At 38.9% G+C, this 17,634-nt stretch overlaps 1 protein-coding gene across 6 annotated transcripts in view; it reads right to left on the reverse strand.

The window, feature by feature from the left end:
- MOB3B (MOB kinase activator 3B) overlaps positions 1 to 17,206 on the reverse strand; it is a 71,216-nt gene extending 54,010 nt beyond the window's left edge. For 5 of the 6 annotated variants that reach the window (XR_001922372.1, XR_001922371.1, XR_001922370.1 and 2 more), the window contains exons 1-2: positions 17,108 to 17,206; positions 6,480 to 6,577 (exon numbers count right to left, since the gene is read on the reverse strand). The gene's annotated coding sequence lies outside the window, so the exon portion shown is untranslated. The remainder of the gene's footprint in view (positions 1 to 6,479; positions 6,578 to 17,107) is intronic. The other variant, XR_001922373.1, reaches the window with a different exon arrangement.
- Positions 17,207 to 17,634: the final 428 nt, after the last annotated feature.

The raw sequence follows: 17,634 nt of genomic DNA on the forward strand, positions 1-17,634 counted from the left end.
ACAAAACCAGTAGAGAAGTGCTTTTTTTAACTTCTGCTGATGGCATGATGAAGGGATACTCCAGTTGTGACTTTATAAACAGTCATTCTCTCTGAGCCAGCAAAATACAAGCAGTTCGGGAATGAACTCCAAGGAGATTACTGTCATATCTGACACACCCGTTCAGTAACGTTCAAAATCAGAGATCCTGCATGATCAAATCCAGAGATCTTGAAATCTGACAAAGGTCACGGAAAGAAGACTTTAAAGAAAACTAGCCTTGAACAGTTAAGCATTGGCAGGAAATGAAGGTACTTTTAAACAGTCAACAGTCAACTTTGCCCTGCAGTTTGTTGTTTGTTGCTAAGACCCATAACCTCCAGCTCTCAAATACTCTGCAGCAGACAGCTGTTTACTTAAAAGCCTTTCAAAGAATAGGCAAGTACTGCTGCATAGACTGAGCTTATGACTGACACACTTGGAGATGCTGTGGAGCCACTGTCCCAGTTTGCAGTAATAAGGAGGTTAACTCCAGAGTTTCACAGCTCAGGTAACTACTTGTTTTCCCATTTTAATATACCTGGTGTTCTTATGTGGCTACTTTGACCTTTCTCACCTGCAACTATTCACCAGAACACACAAGGTATTTTTATTTACAACAATAAGCTGAGCACCAAATAAGACTCATCTTCAAAAGAGACATTTTAAAGCACAGTACTCACTGCTGTTGAACTTTTCCCAGGAAAAACAGAACATATAATATTTTATAAACTATTTTCTGCTGAATATGCAAACATAATTAATCATATTAAATACATACTGTTTCCCGCTACTCTCCATACATTCAGTAAGTCTGCACAAGACCAATTGAAACAGAGAAAATGCAACCAAAACATCTTATTAAGCAAACAACTTATTATCTCAAGTCTTCTGTGTACCAGGAGTTACATGTTGAAATTGTCTGTGGAAGCAAAGTCACATCCCAGTCAAATTCGTCTCAAACACTCATCCAAAAGATTACTCTACTGTGTAGCCAGGTGAAACTGTTCTTTAACTCATCAAGGCAGAATCAGGCCAAAGAATTTCCTATACATTTCCTGTCTGGAGAGTTTTCTTTTCAGCATCTTGCAATAAAAGCTAAGGGGTTTCCTTTTTCATCTTTCTGTAACTTTACACAGTACAAAAATACATTCTATCTTTGCAAAGCTTGCTTGTAGAAGCCAAAGTCACTACTTAGCTTCTCTTAGAGAGATAGCTCTCTCAAAATGTGACTGAAGGCTCTGCAATGCCAGGGGATGGACAGACTTGCTTTCTCATGCATTTTCATACGCAAGAATGAAAAACAGAAAAGTGTATGACCTGAATTTCCCAAAAATACTGCACTGAATCAGCCCTCTGAAATATCTTTTTGCATCCTGCTTCTTGATGGAATTTGCTGTCAAATTAACCCTTCTCTTCACTCAAATGCTAACAGAAATGAATGAAGAAATAAACAAGAATTTAGGTTTTTCTGAACAAGTTAAAAACAGCATCACCATTACTTACTTCCCTAGACTAAAGAAGCTTTCACTTTACCCACGGGAGATAAATGAACAGGCCCACCTAATTTTCAGAAAAGATTAAAGACAGAGACTTTAGCTTTCTTCTCCTTCAGAGGCTGATGCCAACAGGAAAGCTCTAGCCAAAATCTGTGGGCTCTAAGAGCATCTTTACTGCTTAGGCAACAAAGAGGCAGGAGTTAATGGTAGGATGGCCACTCCTCTGCTTAGGACTGAATCACTAATCCATGGCAGGAACTCATTCACCATTAGACTTCTGCCATATTGCTGTACTGTTTGAGTCAACAATCAATGATGAGAGGTTTGTTATTCCATCCCAAATCATATACTGTCAATTAAAACTTTGTACTGGAGGACAAAGACGTGAATGAGAAATGGTCCCAGTTTCATTATCTCAGTTGGTGTCTGGAGATGTACTTCAGAGCTGAAACATCGTGAACAATATTGTGGTATTGGTTAGACTGGATCACAACTCCTTGAAATCTGTGGCATAGTAGCACATGCCACATAAAATTAAATTTGACTATTGCTAACAGATACTTTGCAGATTACTGTCGTATCATAGTAATATCCGCAGGACTGCTCCTGAATACTTGCATCAAAAGTGATAGAAACTGGCTTCTGGTCTTTTATTACAGATCCTAACTATACAATGGGGCATAAGGAATGACATTGTCAATCATGATATTTGGCTTAAGGGTATACAGAGACAGTGTTCCACATGCTCTTCTGAACTAGATGCTTAACATATGACTGTCCTGATAGGGGCAGCTCAGAGAGGTAACTCCTTCCAATCATTCAGTTTCTTTTCTTTCTTTTCAGAGCAATGTATTTCTGAAAGTTTGTGACAGTAATCAACATCTTTTCCTGATGGACTATTCCAAAACAAAAATAATACAATTGAGTGAATTTCCTTGCTGGCAGAGCCATGAATGAGAATTGTAAGCACAGATTAGGAGATGCTTAGAACGGAGAATCAGACCTCACAAGCTCCATCCATGGCATCAGCACAACAGTGATCAATATTGTCGCCAGCCTTATGCACATACAGAAACAGCAATTCAGTCTAAATATCAGATATACATCTGGAAATAATAAACCAGTCCTGTCCCTGCAGATTCCACTAAAAAAAAAATCCACAGCAAACCACACACTGTGACTGCCATCCTATCTGAGTTAAATACCTGAGTTAAAAGCATACTATATCATTTTGTAATATATTTTCTATTAGATAATGGGTAACAAGAGTGCTAAATGAGACACTGTTTACAGACACATACCTTTCATCACAGCAGTCTAGCGAGCAATACACAAGCTTTAGGTATCTGCTGGGAAGGTAGCTGATATAATTCTTGTTTTATTAACCCAGAAAGTGAGGAAACATGACTTCTCCAGAACCAAACATAGAGTGAACTGTCTATCCAGGAGGACACTATGAAAACTCACTCTGCATCATCTGATGTTTACATTTTTCTCTCCAAAATCTAAGTCGCCATTCCTTATTCTTTCAGGAGTGGTGCTGCTTGAGAGGCAATTTCCTCTTCTCTAAAGCTACTGGGATTACTTTAACTAAGAACCACAAAAATAATATAGCATCATCATATTTTCCATGAACATGTTAGGCAACGTTAGGTAGAACGACTGCATTTTTGTGCCCCAGTGCTTTATTTGCAGCAATTTAATTTCACTTCTTTCAACAAAGTTCCTGGTTCCCTTCTATACAGACTACAAAAAGAAGCCACTCTTTCCTTTTAGGAAAACTGGTTATACAAAAAAATTAGAAGTGACTTCAACAGAGGTCATTTCTATGATGAAGCTGTTTGACAGCAGCAGAATCAGTTATAACTATTCAAATCTTAGATGATAAGTGCTATTTTTTTAATGCAATTGAAGCACGTTTTTTAAAATGGGGAATAACTGTTTGTGTTTTAACAGAGAATTGACCTCTCAACCAGTATCATTTAATACAAGTATTAAATCCAATTACATCTCATCTGAAGTTCTGTAAAAGTACACTGATCACCATGAAGATACTGTAAGTACCCTGGTACTTCTTCACTAGAAGTTTATATTGTTACAGCATTCAAGGCAATCTAGTCAGTAACACGGACTTACTGTAGCATACAGTTTAAGGTGAACTGAAATAGGTATCTCTCAGAACTACAGTAAAGAAGCTGCAAAGAATACATGACTTAGAGTACACTGAAGTTCAGCCTCTGCTCCCCTGTCATCCAGGAATTTAAGGTCTTGATTCTTATAGACTGATAGCTGATAGTCATGCAGGGGTACATATGACTACATTTTTTTTCCTGAAGACTCAGTCCAGCTTCCCCTTCTCCCCTTTCATGTTCCTACCTTCTTGTGATTTCCCACATGATGCCTAGCCCAGGCACCTATATATCCCCTTGCAGTGAGCTATATGAGACTCAGATGTAAACCATAAGAATTAAACAAACCACCAATTTTTCATCCCAATCAACTTCTTTGATCCCATGTTTGGCCACACAGAACAGGGAAAAGGACAACATAAGGAAAGGTCTGTGTTGAAGGCAGAGAGTGAGACAGATGGAATAAAACCTCATGGGAGTGGTTATTTAGCCACGGCCATTTAAGTGAATCACAGTGTTTGCCATGATAATTTAAGACCTCCCAAACCTTTAAAGCACATGGGAAACTCCCTTTAGCTCAAGTAACTACAGAGGCTGAAGTCTGACAGGGTGACAGATCACAGTGAAGCATGGAGTTCTGACAGTCCCCTTCAATCCTGTTTTTTTATTACACACTCAGGTTTTTCCAGTTCTCTTCCTGGTTCACAGGCTGTTGCTACTCTGAGCTGTGGCTAGCACACGTGCAAGCACAGTCACTAAACCACATTCTCTCTAAGTACACAAACAGCCTCTGCCTTCAATTATCAAGCTCCTGTGACCTGCTACATCCTTCCACCACTGCCAAAGCAAAGGCTTTTTGACTTGCATGTGCCTTGTCTCCTCAGCTGCTGTTACAGTCATAGCTCTTGTATACCTGCAGCTGACTGTACCGGTGGATTGAGTGGATCAGCTTAATGCAGTATGAGTAGCAACAGAACCACCTCACTAACCCTGCCACTGCCCAAATCCCTCAGTCTCTATGGATGGAGACCTCACCACAACAGCGGATGGTTGATATGCTTTTGCAGTATGAACACTGAAGCATTTGCTGCAACAGAGAACCGCTATCCTTCATTCCTTTAAAAACAGTACACAAAAGACAGGTGAAATTAAACTGTGGTTACTCTTCAAAAATCTCTTTGTTCTGTTCAGCTTAATTCCTAAATGTACATTCTGGCTTTTAAAAGCACTGGCACAATTGAGTAGACACTGAGAGCATTAAAATAGGATTTCTTGCTCACTCCTACACTATCAAACCTACACCATCATCCACACAATTCCTATTTAAAAGCCTAAAACTAAGTTCACTCACATCTGTAGAAAAAATGCCAGTCAGTTCATACGAATGGTAGGGAATAGCAAAATAAGCACACACAAAAATGTGTTCTTAGACCTCATGTCAGGGCCTCCTGTACAAGGCAATAAAACTGGCTTATCTGCTAGAAGCCAGTAGTTTATGCCCTAGAACTTCAAGTGCCGTACTCTGTGCAGTGGCCAAACTCAGTTTTATTTTTGGTCTAAATCTTAGCTTTAGGAAACCACGTATGTGTTCTGCTTTAAGAAAAGAAGTCTAAATAATATGTTCCATCTCAGTGACATTTCAAATAAAACCACTCATTTTCTTGTCCAATGAAAGCACACAAAAAACCAGAGATACAATGTCAGAGTCAAGTTACAAACACTCTGCTGGCAGAAACCAATAACTAACACTCCATGAAGAAAACAGGACTTCCTGCAAGCACAGACATGGAAAACAAGATGCAAAAAGGTCAGCTGATACCCATTCAGACCCCTTAGCCTCAGTCTGGCCTCTCCCGCCAAAGCTCAAGTTAATGTGGGTGGAGGGACAGCAGAGAGGCAGGTTGGTGACATAAAGCCTCAGCAACTGTCCTAAGAAGTTCATGATATCAGAGGTGTTTTCCAAAGCAAAGATCTGCAAGGAGGCTATGACAATTTCAGCTGGTGTGCTGCACCCCTTCTGGCAAACTGATAACTCTCAACATGTGCACAATGATTTTCAGATGCAAAATATTACCCTTAGCTCCCTGCTTCTGAGAAACAAAATTTGCCTAAAATCATGTGGGAGTGCAGCCCCTTGACTGTAAGTAACTCAAAAGCGATAATTTAATTGTGAATATCTTCCAATTATTTATTCCATAAATCTAAAACCTTGTCCTGAAACAGAGCTTCAGCAGATATAGCATCCAATGCATTAACCTTAAAACACAGCTTTGTGTATCAGGAAAGCTAAGTGAATGAAACAACAGAAGAAATCTGTTTCCCATGGTTTGGATCAAAGCACTCAATATAGCAGATGGGAAGAATGGCAGCAACTACAGTTGATCATGGACATTTTCAAACTCATACCAAGGAGACATAAAGTCAAAGTATTTGTACACATCTTCTGAAGAATGCAAAATATTTCACAGATCTGAGAGATGATGGTTTTGTAGGTCAAGGGCCTGCTGGTAGCCTGCAACTTGGCAAGTGATATGATGCTTTAGCAGCATGCAGTCACGTGGCATAGCCTCTGCAAGTGATGGCGGGGTCATAAGTGGCTAGTTGTGGGAACTGTGCTTGCAAAATTCAAAGAAATAAATCATCCATAGTGTTGATTTGTATGTTTGTCTTAACTCGCAGGTCTAAACTGACTTGATGGCCGAAGAGATTTTTCTATGGAGAACAATTCTGATCACCACCCTGCAACCTTTAGCATGTTCAACCTTACCATTTGGCCAAAAAGACTTAATACTGTACACAGGGGGAAAAACAGAGAATCTGCCAAATAGAATACCTGGGGCAGGGCAATCATCCACACTCCAGAGCTCTACATCAGTAGTCTTGCAGTACTCATTGGAGGAAAAAACCTGTTTTCTTTGCCAACTGTGATACCTGAAATACGAAAGCAAGTAAAGGAAGTCAGAAACATGATATATCAAACAATTAGCATTGGAAAGGACAGTTGAGAGTAGTAACTACCTCCTCCAAGGACTGCCAGCCTCCTCTCCAATTCACTATACAACTGTTGCTGTAAGGAGGATTGTTCACCTAGAGAGAGTTTAGGACAGAAAAAAAAATGTGCTGCCCTTTAATGCAGTTCAGCAGACATTAACTAGCCAGAACCATATTGACTGCATAACTCTGCACAGACCATAAAGTACCAGCACTAGAGGACCAATGTGCTAGCAGTATGTTCTAGAGAAGATCTGTGGAACTGTCTTCTTTCCCTCTATACACTGAAAAGTGACCAGTTTATGACTCTGCTTTTCTAGTGAACTAAACTACTTTCAAAGCCCTTTCTGCATACTGCTTAACCCGTATTGTACTTCAGAAGGCATTTAACACAGCAAACAAAACTAATCACAAACTGATCTGGAAGGAAGGTTTGGGTGTTGTTTTTTTTTAAGTTTGTCCCTTTGGTAAGCACTTTATAGGAAAAAGGACAGTGTTTGATTAGTCTTTACAGCTTCTGGTTAGAGCAACTCTCATACAGCACTATCTCTGCTTCTAACCATGCACACAAAAGATTTACTGTGATAGATACAAAGGACCAAGCTCTTAAAAGGTATGAAAAGAGGAAAACTTCCTTCAGTGAAAGTTAATAATCTCCCTTCTCAAACCAAATTGCCCACAGCTGTGGGCAATACTACAGAAAAAAAAGGAACAAAAATCATTATCCATTCAACATATGAAAGTAACCAGCAGGGAGGGTTAAGATGGGTTCTCTTCCCTACAACCACAGCAAGCAGTTTACTCTGAAGCAAAATGAATGAGCACTTCTTGTACTTGTGCAGCCACAGCTGCCAGCACACAGGGAGAGCACAGCTGACAATCTCTGAAAGATCCATTTGAAGGACTCCACTTTCCACTACAGGGTTCCCCACAGCCTGGCACTGCTCAGTTTAGCTTTAACCAAGAGCCAATTGCTGATTTTTATCAAAAATTGACTAGGTAGCTGGCACAGTTTGAATGTGGGAGTTGTCAGGTGGCTAAGCTTCCTCCTACAGAACTAGTTTATGCAGCATGTTTTCCACACCACATCCCCAACAATTTCTAACCAATTAAAAAGGAAACCTAATAGCTTCTTGCTTCTACTTGTACATTTTTTGTGTGTAGCACATGCTGTGACTCAACAGGAAGGTCTTCACCTATCTCAGGCCCCAAACAGAGCAACACCTTTAAAAACTTTTACTTGGTGGAATAATTAAAATGTCAGTAGGGAAGTTCTGTGATGATGTTTTCTCATGAACCCTTGAAACCTTAAGGCCACTTTACACCACACCTCATCCCACGACTTCACAGAAGAATTTTAGCAGAAACTGCTAAAAGGCAGTCCCAAATCTTGGCACTTGTTAACTAAGTGTAGATGCTGGGGAACATACATTGCAGGACAGACTGTCTTATCAAAGACATGTACAAAGCAACAGGTGTTTACAATGATTACAGCAGTGGAGGGATTCACAGCACCTCCACTACACCACTGAACACGTACATATGACCTATATACCAGAAAGATTCCTATAACCTCAAAGTAATATTGCATACGACTCTCACATGACACTTAAGACACCAGAAGCAGAGGTTGGTTCAGAGTAATTATAGTAAACAAACAAACAAAAAAACCCACCAAAAACAACAACAAAAAAACCCCAAAGCAAAAAAAAAAAAAAACAGAATAAAACCCCAATAACCACAAAAAAACTCAGCACCTCAAGACTCAGCCCCAAGGAAGAAATGAAAAAAAAAACAAAAACAACAAAAAAACCACCCCAAAACCCAGATCACTGAAGAGAGAAAACAGGTGAGCAGGAAAACCAGCACAATGGTGGAGAAGTCATTGGAGTAAACAGCCCTGTACTATCTGCACTACCCGCACTTAATCTGAGTCTTCTATCATATTCTTTTAATAGGTCACCCCCAATTTGAGAATCTGAATATTTGGCACTTTACTATGCATTAATATTCTGCTGTTGAAACACTGTCTTAAAAGAAAATCCAAGAAGTCTTCAAGATACAATATTTGCAGATAATCTGGAGAACCTTATCCAAATCATAATTCACACATTCAAGCTAATTGTATTTAACTGTAGAAAAGCAACAATAAAGAATATCCTCTCAAAACATCACTTACTGCTTATTCTTAGAAGATGATGAGCACCTGAGCTTTCTATCCTACCACAGCCTTCCCCTCACTTCTGTACAGTCTTCCAAATGGGAAGCACTTGGATCAGCACCAGGCTTTTCACCCATTCATCCAGACCACAGCCTAAATGCAGTCTCACATCATAACAGAAAAAAAAGTATATGTTATATTGTTGAATGTCTCCATGCCCAGGTTCTGTATCTCCTTCCCTCTCCTACTTCCTGCTAGAAATGCACATGCTTCAACATGCAAAAAATAATGATGCTATGATACTTTTTTTCCCGCTACATATTTAGCACTTCTATTACATAGCTTTATTATATTTATTCTAACATTTCATTTTATCCATTTGTTAGAATCTTTAACAATACTGAGAATGCTGATTAAATTCACACAAATTTTAGCACTTGTAATTTATTCCTAAATTAGCATTAAGCCAAAACAGCCTTAGACCTACTGCCCATTAGGATGCTTTCATCGTTTTGATTGCTTCATATATAAGTGATTAGGAAATTGCATTGCTACCTTGCTATTCTTTATCCCATTTCAATTACATCTTTTGCCACTCAATGCATTCCATACATTTATGGTTTTGATCCAGTCCCAAATTATTTGAGTACACCCAGCTGTATCACGCAGTATCTGCTACGAGAGAGGCAGATGCCATCAAAATTTTTGAGGTACTAATCACCAGAGAATCCAAGAGTACTCCCAAATAATAAATCTGTTCTCTGAAAAGAATGCCACCCAGCTGACTGACTGAGAAGGCTGAATCCCTATCCTAACATGGCAGGGATTGAAGTCCAAACTTGCTTTAGAAAAGTAAGTGAGAACCGAAGCAAGCCAAACAACCAAGTTTCTAAACAAGTAGTTTTTGAGGGAGCCACTAACTTGAAAATCATTACTCTGGTTCCTGCAAGACTTGAAACTTCAACTCGAGATATTTCTTTAGGAGTCACCAGTAATATCTAAGGAGTACCAAGATACATTGGAGGTGTATCTGCAGATGTCATTATTACAGCCAATGAGATGGTAATTATTAGACAGTTTCTCCCATACTGCTTCATATGCTACATAAATCTCAGTGATGCTGTAAGATCAGAAAAAGATTCCAAAATGCTTCCCTCTTTTGTTCCTTCTCTATGAGTAATTTATATCCCTTCTATTCCTGTCTTCCTTTCAAAACACCCTCTTCATTTGCCTTGTGCTTTTTTTCCTTTCTCCTCTGCTTCACTCATCCAGAAACTGCACCAGGCTTTGGTTTAATTCAGAAGGCTGACAGCAGGCACTAAAGCAAAGACTGCTGGCTACACCCCATTTTGTCTCTACTGAGTTTCTAACCCTAGCTTCAACCATGGAAAACAATCAAGCAAACAAACAAAGATAGTGTAAACCACCTACATTTGCTGTCCTTTATATCACCATGTTCAGACGGGTTCAGTTATTAAATTATTGCATATGTGTGGAAGTACATGCAATTAGAGGATTATCTGTCTTATGGACTTCCTGTTTTAAGAACAGGACAACATATTACAAGTTATAAAGCCTGTAAGACCAGAACCTATCACGCAATTCTTCACCTGCTTACTCTAAAATAAAAGGACATCAGCTCCATTTAGGCCAGAGCCAGACTGATGTGACACACATGGGAATTGAAGATAAAACACACTTCGTTGTGATTCATTATTTAATACACCTGCTTAAACTGGCATGAAAAGTGTGTTTATTAAGTGATATATAAATTTAGAGAACATGGTCACTATAAAGAACTTGATAAAATACAGGAGAAACTTCAAATTCTGAATACACCAGTTATAATTACAATGGAATAATCTACTACTGCCAGAAAAATCAGGATTTTCCAAATTTTTCTAAGTGTCATCATTCTTCTCTTTCTTTCAGCTCCAACTTCTTTATTGTAAAATGAATATGGACACCGGCACTATATTTTCCAGTAATTACTAAAAGAAAAAAAAATTAGTCAAACCAACAGACAAAACTTGCAACACCCTAAATATGTAAAAATAAAGACCTAACTTGCAATGCAAGTATACATTCACATTCAAATATATCTGTTCAATCACTGTATTGAACAGAACCAGTTAAATTAAGCTTGCAGCAGTAAAAGGGTTATGTCAATACATTTCCACAACAGATAACTTTCAGAAATCCATTCAGACCTCCCTAATAGGTTAACTGAGATTTACTTTACTATAAACATATTGCTAAATCTTGTGAATACAATAAAAACGTAAGGATGTTTCCAAAATGGCCTGATGCAAACTGTACTATTCCAGTGTAATTTCATGAAGCAGGTTACCTCTATGGAGAGGTATGTAGATGCAGTATGTAGCTGTTCTGGCCTACAGAGATACAACAGGTTCCCTTTACATCTTACAGATTTTATTCAAAGCCTGTGTCTTTGATGTAATCACCAATTTTTCAGGAGACATATCCACGGAGGCAGAATATAACCTTGATTTCTAATACACAGGTACCCATTCAAACCCCCTTAAGCCTAATGACCTAATACCCTGAAAACCTCCTCAGAACAGATGTTACCTGTGGCAGGTTGGACACATAAAACTAAACTGTTGACAGCAGTCTTTCAATATACTGACTCATATTTCACCTGTGTGGCAGAGATACTCTATCTAGGCCATGAAACTGCATACTCCACCCCTGAAATGTGCCTTGCACAAAAGAGATTTCAACATATGGCTGCTAAGGAGTAAGGGGTAACTTTATATGCTCGCTTCTGCTCTGTCCCTTTATCATTGGGACTGTTAGATTAATTGCATGGTTTATTCAGCTATCAGGCAGATGTTACAGAACAGCTTCACTGAAAAAAATGCAGGAAACATTACGTCAAGCTTTATGCTTCTTGTCTACTTAAGACTTCATAATGTTTTGGGTTCTAAGACATTATCAGATGAATTAGGCTAGAGTGCAAGTGGTGTGCTGCTGTACTACTGTTCACAGGAGCACTAAAAGATGAGACTTTGCTGGAACAGATTCCAAAGTGCAGGCAGCAACCCAAAGAAGTGAATTGGTTCAACTACTTTTTTAAAGTGAATGTATAATGAAATCGACTGAGGAAAGGGGACATCTATGAGGAATACAAGGAAGCAGCTCGCTGATCCAGGCCTCAGTAACCTGGAAATCTAAACTAACCCCTACTGTTATTCTACTGTCTACTTTGAGTTGAAACACTAGCATAAACACAGAAAAGATCTTCAGGAATAAACTTTGAGTATAAAGACAAATTCTCATTTTAGCTACAGTTGCCCTAAGCAGAGAATAAGAACTGAAGCATGCTTTGTTTTCCCAAGATGGAGGTAAAAAGAAGCACAGAATAGCACAAAACTGTCCCGTGAAGACAAATTTACACCTTTACAAATCAATTTAACACCTTCTTAAAGTAATGCAATGTCTTTTGGTAGGTAAACATGTTCTTACTTGTTAGAATTTCAAGTTAATTTTCTATGTCAGTTTTCCCAAACTGAGTATCAGTCTTCTCTGCTATCATACCCATACACGTTCTCCCATGTTTACAGATCTGAAAAAAGTATCTGCTAGCAGTAGGTTCCTTCAGAGGAACACTGTGACAATGACTCTATGGAACATTGTAGTATACAAAATGTTACAAAATAGTACCAGTCCCTTTTACCTATTTTTGTTGAAGGAAAAAAAAACACTTCTGGAAATACTTTACCTGTCAACCATGAGATACAATGGGATGTTAAGGACCTCCTAACTATGAAGCTTTAAGAAACGGTTCTTAAAGATGATTTAATATTTCAGAATTGCTTGCAATTGCTCATTTCTATAGTATTGTACTAAACCAGCCCACTAATGGTAATTCAGTCTTCTTTCTACCTAGTATAAGAGATAAGAGAGTAGTCTGCAGGGCAAACAAAGATTTGGCCTTCCAACATGAAAAATCATGTCAAAAATATATTTTCAGTGGAACTGATTTTTTGTGGGCTTCCCATCAAGGGCTTTTGAAAACAAATCTTGGAATTTAAGAGTCTGCGACACATTTGAAAAAATATCTTTCTCATCTGATGAAATATACTGGATCATTGTACATCCATTCCTTTAGTTTGACTAATAAAACAAGTCTGACCTGTCTAAAGATTAGCTTTGATCATTACAAGCAGTACAGTTTGTGCTGAATTTAATATGAAAGCCTGATAGTATTACTGTAGCAATATAAAAACAATAATTAGGACATAATTAAATCCCACAATTTACAAGTGGCAGGGCAATATGAACAACACAACAACGTACTATTCATCAGTTTAATTTAGTGCATTGCTGAGCACAAGCCCATACCAAGAACAGCTAATGGTCCTGCCTTAGAAATATAATGATTACAAATAGCAACTCAGCAACTCCACTTTTCTGGACAATATGTCAAATTACTTGGCATAATAACCAATCACACATATTAAACCAAAATAATACATGAACAAAGTTCTTAACAAGCAACTCCAGAAACTCTCAGTTACCTATGAGTAGCTTAATTCAGTAGGAAGCCATTCATGAAGAACAGAAAAGAAGACAACTATGCTTCTGGACTGACATGGTTGAAAATGGACTAAATTCAGAAACAGCATAGGACTGCACAAATTCTGACTGTATGATTTACAGGGACAATACATCATCTGCCAGTGAGCCAATTCCACACTGAGCACAGCCTGATCACCTAAACCAACTGACCTGGCTGGCACTGATGCTTCATTGCTGCACAAGGACAAAAAAAGTGTTGGCTTTGTGGTTACCAGCCCAGATCAGTCCTGGACGTCTCACTACACTACACTCCTCACAGTATGAAAGCCAGGGAGGCCTTTTGGCCCTTTGGAGCACACTGGTCTAGCATTATGTTCAGGCTATCAGTGTTCCCATAATGCAGAACACTGGTGGCCCTAACACAGATAAATACAGTAGTCCAGCAGGAAAAAGTGCAGCTGCCACTGCCATGAGTGAGAACATGGCAGAAGCTAAAGCTCTTGGGTAGGCCGTGTGGGTATTGGTCTCTTCTCCCAGACAACCACCAGCAGAACAAGAGGGCACAGTTTTAAGCTGCACCAGGGGAGGTTTAGGTTAGACATTAGGAAGAAGTTCTTTACAGAGAGAGGGTATTGGAATGGGCTGCCCAGGGAGGTGGTGGAGTCACCGTCCCTGGAGGTGTTTAAGAAGAGGCTGGATGTGGCACTGAGGGCCATGGTCTAGTAGACAAGGTGGTGTTAGGTCAAAGAGTGGACTCGAGGTCTTTTCCAACCCTAGTTGATTTTGCAATTCTGTGATTCTCTGTAGTTATTTTCATAGCAAAATACATAACTCCGTGGTATTTATTTCTTCTTGGACGAGGCATTGGGTAGTGGTAAAATACAGAGGGATTACAGTTAGAACCAAGACAATTGACAGCTTGAAATGATCTTACACAGCCTCCACTCACACCCTTACAAATACAGGCTCCCAGCAGGCACCTCATTTTATTTTTGTTGTATTGAATAGGTTGCCATATGACACTAGGCATTATACTAAAAGGGTCTAACCAGTTGAATTCAGACTCTCAAGCCTAAATCCTTTACCTAATAAATCACATTCACTCCCTATTATTGTGTGAAGCTTTCTATTGCAGCTTAAATTAACTTCTTGTATCTACTTTCTCTTAGCAGACATCAAGCTATGATCATCTTTTAATCCTAACTAGTTCCTAGGTAAGGAAGATAGGACAGACTTTGGAAAACAAAGCTGTATTGGTGATGCACAGCGCTCTCTCCAGGTCGTTATTTATTTAGTAAGTTTTGTTTTGTTAACATGTTACATTACAATATGATACAGAACATAGCACCTGGAAAAGAGGTATCAGTTACTGAGGTTATCACAGCAGACTCTGCACCTTTGTGCCATATGGGTTCTGCAGCCTGTTTCAATGGGAAAGCCTTGAGAATTTTGGAGACTGGCTCTGCAGCAAACCTATTTGTTTGAGTAGGAGAGCTGGGTTACACAAGCATCTCACAGCTCCTGCTCCAGTTGTACTGCTAGGAGATGGATCATTATAATTTGTAATTATGCCTAAAAAAAGTGGCCTGGGACTTTCATTTGGGTGATTGCATTTTGTAAAGCAGCACACACCAGAACTCAAGATTTTCTAAAGCAAAAAGCACAAGGAAAGTTCTGCATCCTCCAGACCCCTCATTAAAGAGGAAGAAAAGCTGCCTGGATAGGTAGTCAGGAAGGAATGCAAAGTCATTTTGCAAAGGATTTTGAAAATAAAATTTTTTTTTACTTGCTCCTCCGCTCTCAGAACACTAAAGGACATGTACTCACTGTGCTGTGCACTACAGATACCAGCCAGGAGTCAGGCTTCAACAATCCTTGTGGGTCCCTTCTAACTCAGGATAGTCTGATTCTATTTTTTGAGGCTCATCCTATTCTTTTTCTCCATCAGCAGAGACAAGATGCTTCAGCAGAAGGCTTTTCAGCCTAAGCACTTTTCTTGCAAGATGAGGTCTCTTAAAGGTAGTTTTGAAGTAGGATTTGTTCAGGGATTAAAATGGAACGTCACCAATATCATATAAACTATATGTTAGACTTTAGGATTCTCTCATCCCCTACATGCCCAACGGAAGCACACTGCCCCTGCAATCTGTCACATTTAGTGACACTGTAGAAAGCAGTACACTGCTAACAGAACACACCAGAAAAATCTAGGAGGTAAGAAACTACACCTGCAAGTATAATGAGCTGTACAATCCAAGAAGGATGTTCCTTCTTTATAATTCTATAAAGGTCATTAATGTAATTAAGTTGTGTTTGGTATTTTTATCAGTACAATAAAACAAAAAAAAATCAGATTATAAAAGCTACTTTATGATAAGAGTGAAAGACCAGGTTTTCAAAAGACTGCTCTCTTTGCTGTAAGATATAACCACAAAAACCTTATCAAAACCAATCCCTCAGTCTCTTGTGTAAAAAAATACATTTCCTCAAGTGCTGTGGGAACAGCAAATGAAAGCAAGAAGTATGAAAGCAAGTCATTTGTCCAAGGTCACACACCAGGCCAATAGCAGACCTAGAAAGAAAAACATGGTTGCCTCATTTGGAGTTGCCATCTGTTCATAAAGCTAGACTCCAAACACATTCTTTAAGCAGACTTTGGCACCACTGTTTAACTCAGCTTGAACCTGCTCAACAAAACAATATATGTCCTGATTTCCACTGAATAATGATGTCTTTTGGATTTAATAGATTCACACTGGAAATGAAATGTCTGGACATTTGGACGCCAGAAAAATGGACAGCACAAGCTTGACATCTTCTAATCCCTCACGGATTTTTTTTCTGTGGCCTGCTAAGAAATTCCACTATTCTTAGAGTCTCAATGTCATTCAACTACAATAGGCATGTCATGATTATTAAACTAGCATGTTCAACCTGCAAGCAGAGCAGAAAACAGTAAAAGTAGAAGGTGCCAGCTCAAGTTATTGGAAAACATATAAACCTGACTCATTAGATTTTTTGGGATAGATGGAAAAGGATGAATTTGATTTACTTTCTGAGTTCATCTTTGCCTCTTGCAAGTACTCCAGTCCTTCATCTAACTGCACAACAGCCACCTTTTCTTCACTGTCTTGTTTCTTATCTGTGGAAACTCCACCACTTTCCAAAGGAATTTTTCAGACTGAAGAGATTTCTAAGGCATTGCCCAAGATCATTGTCTGAAAACAGTGAGTTCTGAGGAGGAAAAAGAAAAATGGTACCAAGGGGCAAATTTAGTTGATGAGAGAAAATGCAAAACCTCCTGAGGGTCCAAGACCCAGCCTCTTTTCAACATAGCACATCTGTCCATCAATGGGTGATTAACAGAGAAGTTACCGATCCCCCTTGGGACACCTAGAGTAAAGCTCTCTGAATGTCTGAACATATTCAGGTGATTTTTGTACACCTTGTGTGTAGGTTTGGACTCTACCACAGTGAATGATTTTCTGGAACCAAGTCCTTTGGAACAGGGAAACAAAATGCATCCTCAATCTAAATTATCACCATCCTGTTGAAGGTAGAAATCAGGCATCCATTTACCATTAACACTGCTGGTGCTGACAACCACAATAAAATCAAGGAAAAAAGTAATTTAATCCAGGAAATTACTTTGTTCAAGACCCTGTTAGAAATACCATGCATTATATTTATAAATATATTACTTATATGTGTACATATTACTTATAAGGATATTCCTTAAAATAAACTCCTTAGAAACAGCTTACCATTTATCTTCTGTGCTCAAGATCCAGAGGTGTATGTGAGTATCCCTTCCCAAATTTCTTTACAGAGATGCAAAGATGTAATCCTTCCGGCCAAAATCTGTCCAGTAGAAAAAAAAAGTATGTCAGTGCTAAGCACTGAGTGCTGGGAGTTTCCCTTCCTTCTTACCCCATGCTGGAGTTAGAATAGGTGCATCACATAATTATTAGTTGCTTGGTAGGCAGCAACAGTTGTCAACACTCTCCCTGTAGAGCACTTTGAATTAAGTTGCTGCATAAGACACAGGAGAAAAAAAAAAACCAAACCAAACAAAACAGAAATCACCCACCAAGTTAACAAACCATCTTTCTGATCCACAATCATCTCTTTGTGGATGAAGTAAGACCTCTAAAAAGCAAAGTAGCCCACAACAAGGAGACAAGAGGGTAGAAAAAGCCATAAAGCCAGAACAGCACTCTACCTTTGCTTCTCAAGATACTCTTTACATCTAAAAAAACGGGAAATAATGCAAGAAAAACCTTACTCTTTT

Source organism: Manacus vitellinus, unplaced genomic scaffold, assembly GCF_001715985.3.
Source record: "Manacus vitellinus isolate BGI_N305 unplaced genomic scaffold, ASM171598v3 scaffold_9_pilon, whole genome shotgun sequence".
NCBI classification, from domain to species: Eukaryota; Metazoa; Chordata; class Aves; order Passeriformes; family Pipridae; genus Manacus; species Manacus vitellinus.